The 13,139-nt window shown below is 30.3% G+C and overlaps 1 protein-coding gene across 1 annotated transcript in view; it reads left to right on the top strand.

The window, feature by feature from the left end:
* Positions 1–13,139, top strand: part of nAChRbeta1 (nicotinic acetylcholine receptor beta1) — a 79,467-nt gene that overhangs the window by 30,731 nt on the left and 35,597 nt on the right. The window lies entirely within an intron of this gene.

Here is a 13,139-nt window from a genome sequence, read left to right as displayed (position 1 = left end):
TTCGACTTACCGCAAGATATTTATTTTTGATCAAGGTAGACAAACTTATTAGTAATCTCGATTTAAATTCTCAAATCTTAGATTTAAAAAGAAAAACTTTTATGAATTTCTATCTAAGATAATTTGAATATTGCAGTAATTTTACGTATTTAGTCAAAATTTGAATTTTAAATGCTTATGAAAAAAAAATTCGTGCCAATGTATTTTAAATATTTTTTAACTGCTATTGAAACAATATGTTGGAAGCCTTATACTAGATTTTGAAGCTTTTTGACCCAACCACTAAAATTTTATTGACATTAAGGGAAAAAAAAATTTGATAAATTAAAATGTCAATAACCAGCTCAAAATTAATCAAAATATTTTGAAAATCTTATCAAATATAGAAAATGCTTATGCTTATAAACATTCAGTGAAAATTTCAAGTATCTGCGGTCATTTTTTTTAAAGTTACACCAAAATAAGAAAATCGCTAAAAGTGAAAATCCAATGTTGTAAAAATTTAAATTTTAAACGCTCATAAAAAATTAATTTGACAATCTGGTTGATATTTTATGATGAAGGTTGACAAACTTGAAAGAAATCTTGTATTAAATTTTTAAATCTTAGATTTGAAAAGAAAATTGTTATGAATTTCTAGCTTAAAATAATTTGAGAATTTTTGTGATTTTTACCTACGTTTTTTGTCAAAATTCAAACTTCGAATGCTTATAAAAAAATAATTGTGACTTTGGATTAATTTTTAGTTTGTTTATCCCATAAGTACCAACTAGATTCACTTTCTGATCGAACGAGGTACTGAAGTCGAAAATCGAAGCACTCACTTTTACTGCCCCGAAACGTGATGACAGACACAGAAAAAATAACACACACATCATTGTAAAATCAATACATTCCTCGTTCCGCTCAGAATCCAAAATACGCGTTTATCATCATTGTACTGTAACCTGATATTTTGATAATATAATTTATTGTACCGCAGTAGTTACTATTTTAAAAATATATAGTACAGTTGTAGTAGTGGTTAATAGTTATAAGTTGTGTTTTATTATATACCTATATAGAAGTACCTACCAAGTTGAGTATATAATATGACGGTCGGTGTAGCTAGCGTATACGGTACATCGTACATATAGTACCTATTATATAGAAGTAGTATCTGTAATTACTCGGAACTATAGTATTATAATGGTATTTGTAGTGGTTTCACTCTTCGCACAATCGATTGCCGTACCAATCGAAATAAAATGGCTGCCTCAAGCGGAACTGTTAATAACGCATTTAATTTCGCCTTGCGCTCATTAAAAGCACCCCACAACGCTCACACATAAACAGATTAGTTTATTGTATCTATTATTATATCTGTACAAACTTAATGCACATCACACGTTTGAGGAAAGCAAACAATGCACGTGCATAATACGTTTTATATTTTATGTTCTATATTTTATGTTATAGACTATGATTTTTTTATATTTTTATTATCGAAATATTATTGGGCGAACATAAGTATGTATATAATATTTTGTAGTAATGACAGTAATCCATTATTATTTTTAAAAATATAATACAATAGATGCTTACAAGTTAAATTATTACAAATCTCCAGCTTATGAAAAGGACAAATAATTTAATCTGTGGTAGATGACTAAAGGCGCAATGTAGGACGCAGAAGTAGAAGGATTTATATTTAGTGTGGAGAAGGAGTTTAAAAGTGATTGACGTTTTAGTGAGAAAAAATGGCAGTCAAGAAGAATATGACAGGTGTCAGAATTCAGAAACTAAAGTTAAATTGGTTTGATGTACAACGGGATATTATTTAATTACATGTGACAGAAATCAATGCAATCAGATTGTCATTTTGAAAAATATCATGATTTCCCAACTACTGCGTCCTGCTAATATAGTACGCGTGTAAGAGAATCTAAGGTTATTATATACGATTGTAAAATTATAATATTATGTGCTTTTTTTGGAGATGATGCAAATGCCCTTATTGACTAGTTCTAAGCATATATTTTCCTATCGATTTCGTAAATTGTATTGATTTTTTTTATCATTTAAGACATAAATGACATACCTAAACCATTAGCATATTGTATGTTGAAGTATAAATACAAAGTTATAAGTTTAAATTATAATATAATTTAATTATAAATTATAAAATTATAATTATATATATTATATATTATAATTAAATATATTTTATTCTTGTTTTATTATTACATATTCAAACATATATTTGTATCGACTAAGAGCTTCGTCTGATGTTGTTGGATTGTTAAAAAAAAGCATGCTGTTGATTATTTGGACTGTAGATAATGATTTTATGTGTTCATCTGTAAGGGGTGTATTGCTGTTTTTCATGTATCCTACATGGTCAGGGATCCTCTCTGAACAGGTATGAGTGGTTAGGGCGCAAGTATCCTATCTGGATCTATTTTTTACCATCAGGTTAGGTTAGGCTTTTTTATTATCCTTTAACTTTATGTTCTCTGGTATTGAGTTTTTATGATATTTCCATAGTTTTGTTATTATTATTTTTGTGTCTGTAGTTGATAGTTAATGTATGGTGTTATTCGTTGCAGATGTGACCACCTCGTCAGCCGTTTGTCTGCTTTTTCGTTTCCTGCGATGTCTATATTATTGAGATACTGAATCTATATGTGAAATTTTTGCTATTAAAATATGACGTGTTCTTTGACGTGATGTATCAGTTTGTTTTTAGAATATAAGTTTTTATATGAAGTTAATGCAGTTAGTGAGTAGATCAATATTCAAATAAGGTCACTGTCTGTAAAATTTTCTATTTGCATAACCATGCATATTTCATAGGTTTCAATTGTGTATAGTGTGTACCTATATGCTGGTAGGCAGTATTTTCTGACTCCGAGAATTCAGCTTTTGAAAATAATCCTATTTTGTTAGTATTTTTGAATGCTATCTGTTTATATTATTATTATGTATGGCCAGTATGGGGTATAGCTGGGTTTTTAACATACACTATTAATTATTAAAATCATAATTTATGGTTATCCTTATCAGATATTATTATATTAAACATTGAAAAAAGGTCATAGAGAGGATATCCCCCTCATTCCCTCGCTTGACTACCACTAGTTCAAGTGTTCGCGTCGAAAGAGTAAACGAAGGAAAGGGTAGTTTGTTGATCCAGAACTATGTGTAATCCGATTATCCGCTTTATTTTTTTTTATAGCCAATAAGCCATCAACAGTGGTAGTTTGAGTCTTATAGTTTCGGTTCTCTGAAAGTTACGATGGAAATTTATGTTGGAAATTTGGTTTTGAATATTTATAGTCTTAAGACTTTTCATCGTGTTACAATACAATTACATCATCAATTATTTTATGTAGGTACAAACAGTGTCCGCCTAGTCCTAAGCGTGTTGTTGACATGTCGTAGTCTTTTCAGGTGGTCGTCGTTTTCGAAATTACCTATACTCGTGATAGAAACCACGCTCTTGTATAGGTCCAAGTTAACTATTATTATTTATTACGGTATCATCGATAAGCAACGGTTCTAATAATCTATAAATAGCTAGGTACGTCAAACGCCTATAATTGAGGTTTTACAAATCGTTGCTGCATTAAATACTTGTGTAATAATATTATGTTAATCACGTTTTAGCGAAAATCAACCACGCACGGTCCATATAACCTACAATATAATATACAATGTATATATATATTTATAAGGTAGTATTATGGGTATTATCGTCGGACGTGGATAGACGCAGTCGTCGGGGCAAATACGTTTTGAACGATTGCTCTGTCTCGCGCACGCTGTGGGTTACGGTGTGTATATATTATTATGAAACATACACGCGTAGACATGCACGCGAGCTGCTATTCTAATAATTAATCCGCTTCAGCTGTCCTACCACCATTCATCACTCTGGGGGCGAAAAAGTTCTCGCGCGTCGGCAGGAGCTGCGCAGCACGGCTGATGTGTGTGTGTGTGTGTGTGTGTGTGAGAGAGAGAGAGCTTAAGTGTTTATTACAATATATTGTATACAGCGCTGCTCGTACACTGCACTGGTTCTGCTGTTCGTATATATTATAACGACAGAATAGGAGCAATTTAAAACTCGCTTAATTTATCAAAACGCGATGAACGCACCGTATAATATATATTATATACACACTCGCCAATGTAAACGCGCGCTAAAGTGTTGTATCGTTATATCGTTTCGGTCGGCCCCTCTTTGTATGCAATATATGTACATTATTATTGTTATACGAACACCAGCCGATTATTATATATACGTTGGTTTTTTTATCCCTCATTATTATTATGTTCTTTTTCATCGGTCTTCCTTTCCTAAATACACTCACGGGATTCTCACGAGCGAATCTACTCTCTTTAGTCTTTTGATATAAAGCACGTTCAATGTTATGCGTCAGAACGCAAAAACGACGAGTATACGGAGAAAAAAAATACAAAAAGTTATAATTAGAATAACTGATCGCAAATCGTGTTGACGAGATGTCCTTTCCGAATTCGTCCAAACTGAAACGAGTTTTCTGTTCTCGTGTTAATATACTTGTGCATATTATTAAAAGTTAGAAAAGTGGACGATTAAAAAATAGTTATTACGGACGGTTAATTGTATGACCACGAGCGGTGATTGGCTATGGGGATAGCCTTCTTGTAAATCCATAAACCAAAGCACATAATACATTAATACCACACGCAAATTAATTAAAATGTTGTATAAAACGAGCAGTTTAAATTGTATAAACGCGGGCTGAGAGAACTACTGTCTGAAAAGTCACACTCCCATCTCTCTCTATATATAATATATTATGTGTTTATTAAAATTTAAACGTATTATAGGTAAAATTTAATTAAGCTACAGCATTACACAGGTTTAATGAAATTAACCTGTTTAAGGTTTAACCAAAGTAATTACAATGGCTCCACTTTTTGAGATTTTTTCTAAATCAATCGTGAAATCAATTAGGTACATCATCTATGAGTGATATATAGCAGGTACTCTTTAGTACTTAAGTATGGCATTTTATGGCTACCCATCATTGATTTAATACAATTACTAAAGGTAGAGCCCATAGATTTTGATTGGAATGTGTGGCCTATTGGTTTTACAGCAATGCATTTATTTTGCTCAAAAATCTCTTCCGGACATATAGTAAAAGTTTTTTTTTATTTTATAAAATCCGAAAGCAATGATATCAATTATGTAATATAAAAAAAAAAAATTATAATAATTTTCTTAATCCTCTCTCGCCTTTGCACCAGTTTTTATTTTATTACAAAACTTAAATCCTGTTTAAAATGTTGATCATATTAAACGAAATTAAATCGTTGTTAGGTATTTTATATTTAATACATTTTTTTTAGGTTTGAAATTTGAATGGAAAATAAATACAGTTATTATTTTTTCTAAAGAACATTATAAAATGATTATAATATTATAATATAATGAAAAATAAACTATGAAAGAGAAATATGTTTTATAATTTTAGTGTTGGTTTTTAATTTTTTATCATGCTAATAATCAATTATATTTGAACATAAGATTAAGAGAAATAAAAGTATATTATATTCCCTTGTTAATACTTCAAAGGGCACATTTAGCTGTGACTACATGTTTCTACATCCATGATTTTCTTTTTTAATGTTAATATCTGAAAACCATATAAATTACATTTTTTAACAATTAAATGATGCGCGTTAAAAAAATCAGCCATATCCCCTCCCTCGTATGAAAAAATCATTTCACCGCCACTGATATCCAATCACTGTCGTCAATGATGAGCAACTGAAAGTTTGGACCGTTTACTTTTGTCACTATAAGTCTATAACCATGATATAAACATAAACTACAAATATTGTTTGATCGTAATTGTTAGTTGTTTATTAATTACACTATTTAAACAAATTTTTGTAACTAAACTAATATTATTTGTGCAAAAAATCATAATAATAATTATTTTAATAAAGCTGTTTAATATTAATTGCGAGTTTGTTATTGTGTCCTTAATTGATGGCTGGTCCTGTATCTGATTAAATGGCCTTAAATAAAAATGTTGATACACTGATAACGTTATTTCTACTTATCCCTTTGAAAATTATTTAGATACCAACACAGCTAAAAATCTATAACAACTATATTATTGAAAACAGGTGAATCCAGTTCAGCGACTTGTCTGTAAAGATAATAGCTTTTACGATATTAAAATAATATTGGACATAGAAACACTCTCACTATGATTTTGGCATTTAAAACTATCTCTTACTACACATTTTTCTCCCCCTTTTTGTACGTCTTCTTTTACACTGTTTTCCCATATTAATCTCGGGCGACCCATGAGGTCTTTTTTTCCCGGGGGAGGGGTTGTATATGCTTATTATAGGACCTTCCTTATAGCAGTGATCCCTTCTTCGTTCTACCCTTATGCGTGCACTGCCCATGTGGATCGTTTCTTAATATAATTTCTTCCACAATACTTGAGTCTGGTATATCTTTTTAAGTTAATTATGTTTCCAGATTCTCCATTCTCCAGTATTTAGATCTTTACATGGACCATATATTTTTCTACGTACTTTCTTTTCGAATATAGGTAGTGCATTTGTATCTATCTACCGTAACTTACATGTTTCCGAACCATTATATCTCAAACTATAGGTTTGATAAGTATCTTATTTATTTGAATTTTTAAATTTATCACAGTGCTCTTGTTCGCAGTAGCTTCGTCAGTCTAGATTCTAGAATAATACTTATTACCCGGTTGAGTTCTAATTTTATCACACTACTTATTTCGTTATTTTGTGGGTCCACAGGTATTTAAGCTGTAGTACTCTTTTAAATGTATGGCCTTGAACTTCTAGCTATCAATTTTGATTATCTGAACTTGAACCATTTTTTTTTTAGACTACTATCAATTTTCATTTTTCAGTAGGTATTTTACGTTGGAGATATTAGTGTTTGAAAATCTTATAAATGAAACTGCAGAATGCACTTGCACACTATTAAATTATATACATTTTTTATATTGTCGAAGCGCACCGCGAAACTATTGTTATTGTAAATCACCGTGGTATACGGTATTAGATATTACCTAACGGCGTTGGTGAATTGCGACCCAATCCTTAAATCAAGTACAAGTAGCGGCCCAGATTTACCTACCTAAATTAAATAAGGTATATTGTGTTAAGAGTCATCGACATTATCAGAATAAATAGATAAACGGTCCAAAAGTCTTAGTTACCCGAGACCCGGGCAAACGATTGAAGCAGGTTGTACGCGAGTTTTGAGTGAGATTACGAGATAATTTGGGAATTACGATAACTAAAAGTAAAGGGCGTTCGCATGCATAAAATAATATCCTCGCGAAAACGCCGGCAACAGCAGTCACACCCGGGTCAAAGCGGTTCGATCGATCGTCCCCACCCATCCACCGAGACTGCCGCGCGCCGTAGTCGTTGGCGGTGCTCCGAACGTACTTTGCCAGGGAACCGCCCGCTGCCGTTGCCACCGCGGACGTCGCGAACCGCCGTCACCACTCAGCCTAACCTCATCCTTTGTCGTCGACTATTCCTCAACACTATCAGCCCCTTACCACGTAATCTCCCAACGTACCCGATATTCTCCGCCAAATACAACGCACCCACCCACCCGTGCAGACTTCTCCCATCCACACCATTTTTGAAGTCATCAACCGAAAATCCGCCAGACGCAAGTAAAGAAAGACATTTTAGCTTCAGCCGTAGTCGATGGTAGAGTGTGTTAGGGATAGAAAAAAATAGCATGATTACAATAAGAGGGATGAGGATCGAGTGTGGATATATAGTGCGGACACAATTTGCCCGACTTTTCATTCAAAGCTGCAGTGTGCTAATGTTTTAAAAATAGATCTATAATAAACGAATTCGCTTGAAGCCGACAAACCACCGACAAAAATGAAAAAAAAAATGAACACAGAAATGTTAAAAAATATTTTCAATTCATTTTAAGGATAAAAAAAAAACTCTTTAAATTGAATTATTTGAAATTCATTTTGTATGTATACAAATTTAATTGAATATACGCTAATGAGGGTGTTTGAAATTCCTCTTGCAGTTATTATTCATACTAAAGAAGCTAGGTTAATTTATTTTATTCATTAAAATATAACATATTTTTACAGTCATTATAATTTTTTTAACTGAACTTCAGGAAAAGCATTTTATTTATAACAATTATAAATAGGTACCTATTTTTAATTTGTTTATTCTTTTTTATAAAATTGGTGTTTTCAAATTTAAATTCAACTCCTCAAATCCTTCTAACCTCTATTTTCAACGATATTTTTAATTGTTCTTATTTTGGATAAAAAATGAAATATGTGTATAATGCAAGTAATTAACTCGTTGACCGCCACGGTTTTTTTTTTCTTGTAACTCATAACCGCCATGAGATTTTATTTGAGATCTCAAAACAATTATTAGTACTGAATATCGAGACTTCATATGAGATCTCACCGAAATCGATTTTTGGTGAGATCTCATACGGAGTCTCAATATTCGGTACTTTTTGTCGGATTTGAAAAGTACAGTGTTGCCACTTTCAGATGGTGTAATAAGCTTGCAGATATCATTTTTAGTTTTTTTTTTATCAATATTTGTTTAAATCGTCAAAACTGTTGCCAAGTAAAACCCCCTTGGCGGCAGGGAGTAAACTGGTGAGATCTCATACAAGAGCTCATGGCGGTCAATGTGTTAATTTGTTTTTATTATTTTCCTTACATATTTTAGTGCAATAATTTATTTATACCTACCTAATTATAATAAATAGTACTCATGTCCCTATAACCCTACTTATATTAATTTTTCAACACATTTAGATTTATAATTATGTTTTATTAAATGTAAATTTAAATGCCTTTAGGTACTAAATGTTTGGGAAACAATTAATTTAAATTAACCGATAAATACGATAAAATTAATAATCTTACATTATAATGTGTTCATAATCTGCATATTTAGAAGTGGTAAATTTTTTTTTGACGTTCCACCTTCATATTAAAATTGAACGATTGTTTTTTAAGTATGAAAGATGAAGTATCATATTTCGATATAATATTTTATTATTTTTCTGTCAAGCTTAAAGATTAATCTCTCAAATTTCAATATTGTAGTAACTAGGTACCTAATTTATCTATTATAATACAATTTATTTGTAAAACTAAAAAAATGTTTAAGAATACAACCTTGAGTATAATAATATAGATACATAAAAAAAAATGAACTACTCTTTTCGGGCATTGTCCGTCATCGAATTACTTCTAAATCATAAAAATCATGAAAATTTACACATTTAATTAATTAATACACACTATTAACAAAATATAAAATAAAATAACAATATTAAATCTGATAACAATTATATACATCATTTAAAAAGTTCTTTTTTAACTATAAAAATGATGTAACCTAAACTATTATTTACATATTATTCAAACTACAATTAAAAAACGAGATATTTTATCTTCGGTGGTTTAAAATGTGATAAAAGTTTCCAGATAGCCAATTTTTTTGAATTTTGCAAGAAATATTCAAGAATCCAATCTTGAATGCATTTTTTTTACCTTTCGTGTGCTGCAGACTTATCATAGATTCATATTAATTTGTAAACAAAACTCTGTAAATATCAGGACGTGTAGCGACACAATATCTAAAAGGAAAAATGCGTAACTTGTCAGAGATGAAAATAAAACATTACGTACAAAAAAATAGTATTTCAGTATTGAGTTTGAGTATATATCTGTTCTCACAAGAATCGACCCGACCGCTGTAGTTGCTACTGACAGGTTAATTTTATATTCATCCAAAGTAATTCGATAGTTTTAGTTTTCGTAGTTACTACATCGTCGACGGTCATGTTCACTGCAGAAATTTGTATCACAATATGATATCCTGACAATTCTCAACAGAACTCCCCCCCCCCACAACCAAAAAAAAAAAAATTATATATCATTTTAATTTTAATCCAAATATTATGATTTCTATTTGTAGTTAAACATTAGAGTACAAAATGAACTAAGAATGTTAAAAAAATATAATTGTTTTAGTAGGTAATCATATATTTTTGATGTTGTGCTACGATCTTGAGACTTTTACTTTTTCAAAATATTGATATATTCAAAAATCTAACTTAACTTGGGCTTATCAATTTTATATACTTATTACATAAAAACTGGTAAAACTAGATAATTAAGGAATTATATTTAAGAAATACAAATAATGAACGTGTAAGTACGCTTAATAACTCTATATTATTTTTATTAGTTGTTCATATGATTTGTATTTGTATTCGATTTTTAAAATACTGTGACATTATCTTAGAGTATATTAATTGGAAAAAATATTTATATAATATTAATATCTAAAATAAAAGCACATGTTATGTGTTTAAGATTTCGGGTGGATGAAACAATAGTCAAATAAGAACAGATAAGTTGCAGTATGGACGATATTTATTCAAACAGATTCTAATACGATTACCTACACGTCATAGTCTATACATATTTTTACATATCATCAAAATGCGCCTCTATAGTCGTGTTCAGTCACTCAAGTTTTCGTGTTGGCCAACAAATTACCATGGCTTATATTACTTTTATTACTGATTATCCCCATCGAGTGATACATTTTTAACGTTTCCAATCGGTGATTTTATTTTATTTTTTTTTAAATTTCGGTTCAGATTTTTTTTATTGGCCAGACCGTCATCGTCGTTAATAATGTTTGTCTTTCGCAGTCGTAGGATTTACGTGTCATCCATCGTTCACTTTTCATAAATTTTTGGCCGACACTTCTTCACGATAGTCGATAGAATAGATAGACCACTTCCAGATTTATTCGTTCTATATTTAAACGATGTGTAATAGTATAATGTATTTAATTATATAATGATATGAAATTATGAATATTTTACAATTGTTTTAAAATTATACAGACCTTTACGAATTTAAAGGCATCGAAATCTGTGCGTTTACAGTACCCCTGGTACGTAACAAATAAAAATCTTCACAAAGATTTAAATCTACCTACCCTTAACGATTTGGCCAAATCCCATTATACCAAATTCTTTTTCAAACTCCACACTCATTACAACCCTTTAGTCCAAAAATTATCCTCTGCAACAACGCTCCCAAAAGACTAAAAAGGCTGTGGCCCCGAGACATGCTCAAAGCATAAACACAAAAAAAAAAAAATTAAAACTATACCAAATAATTAACTTAATGTTTCTTGTCAGGTGGCACTACTGAGGGCCTTCTTTTTCTTATCTCCTTAATGTCATATAAATAAAATTTTGTCATCATACTGACTGATTATTGTAAAAATAAATTTTAATATATTCTTCTAAATAAATAAAAAAAATTCATATTAAGATGAATAAGATGACCATATTTTTATTATACAAATTCAAAATTCGACAAACTTTCCTCGCTTAAAAAAAAAAATCACTTTAACGATTTATATTTTAACATACATTACATTAAGTTCCAGTACCTAACTTTTTTAGGTTGAAATTCAATAATAATTTAGGAAGACCATTTTTCTTTTACCAAATAGTTTCTTTTTCTAAGAAAATTTACCAACAATGGTTAAGAGGATGTTGAAGAAATACGTATCAGCAAACGTTTAGGAAGTTTCAACAATTTTATGTTAACCAAGTTTTTCTAAGAATCGTTTTAAATTTAATATGATAACCCAATGCTCTAGCTCCAAAAAACCCAGTACCGAGATAACCGATCTGAAAATAAGATATGAAATAATGTTATTGACTATTGTTCTGTCCAGATTTTTTTTACAAACTTGAGGTTACCATAATACCAACCACTATTTTTTGGTGTGTCAATCGGTCTAAGATAGAAACATATGTGAAAAGAAATTGGACGTCCACGATAAAACCGAAAAGAGAGTATACTTACCTACTTTTTGCAGTTTTATTCTGGTGTATAGGATTTGGTCTAACCGAACAACGCGGCTTTAGACGGATCACGTAGAGAGCATTATTTCTATATGACCTCATCAATTTTATTCACATTCGTTTTCGTTTTCAAACCGTTCGAATAATGGAAAAACACTTTATATTAGATTGCCAATAGAAAAGTCATGTTTGATTCATTCCTATCTTATTCATAGATATATTTAACCAGGTTTTAACCTGATTTAAGCTACACAAACTACATTAGGTCCAAAGTACAAATGTGTTTATAAACAAGAATGATTGTGTTTTATTACGTATGAGTAATATAGATGCACTAATGTCAGCTATTATCAATACAAATCACGGTTAACTTGAAAATAATAAAATTCCCCAAATTATAATCATGCCAAACATAGATGTTACTGTACTAAAACATAAATCTATAATATAAATACAATTAAAACAGTCCTAAAATATTAAGATGGAACCATAGAGCAGTCTGACCAATGGACCATATAATCCTCTTTTTTTATTCATATAGAAAAACCTATTTATGTTTCAAAAAACGAATTTTATTTACATCGGTATTACTTATATTTTCAGGATTTGTTTTGAATTTTATTATATCGTGTTACAGTGGAATATAATATATTTTTGCGATAAATATATTTATTTCCCTTACAAAAAAATTAATAAATCATGTAACACTAAATCAATGGCATAACGAAAATTTTTAATTACTGTCTTGATTATTTTTAATTTAGTGAATTTTTAAGGTATTATAATATATTGTGTTGATTTATGAAAAAATGAGCCAGTTCTGAACGAAAAAAATACTGGAAAGTAGAATGACTTTCCAAGCCAATTACTCGCTCTCTGTACATACAATATTATTTTGTGTATGTATTTTCATTCTGTACCAAGTTTTCTCTGCTTGTGGTTTTTGTTTTCCTATACTTGCCGGTAGACAAAGCTCAACCGACCGAATGGGTTTTCAACGGTGTTATTATTATTATCTGTTTTTTTCCAGCCGGTGCTTTCGTATCTTCAGACATCCAGGTCGTTCGTTATCCACTCGGCAAGACGTGCTCGCCGGATTAGTTTTTATATTTAAATTTATTTTTCTCTAACCATTTACTTTTAATAAAAATAATAATAATAATAAAAAACTTAAGCCAAC

Source organism: Diuraphis noxia, unplaced genomic scaffold (genome assembly GCF_037042655.1).
Source record: "Diuraphis noxia isolate RWA-SAM2 unplaced genomic scaffold, SU_Dnox_SAM2 contig0002, whole genome shotgun sequence".
Lineage (NCBI taxonomy): Eukaryota > Metazoa > Arthropoda > Insecta > Hemiptera > Aphididae > Diuraphis > Diuraphis noxia.
This window is presented reverse-complemented; position numbering and strand designations above follow the sequence as displayed.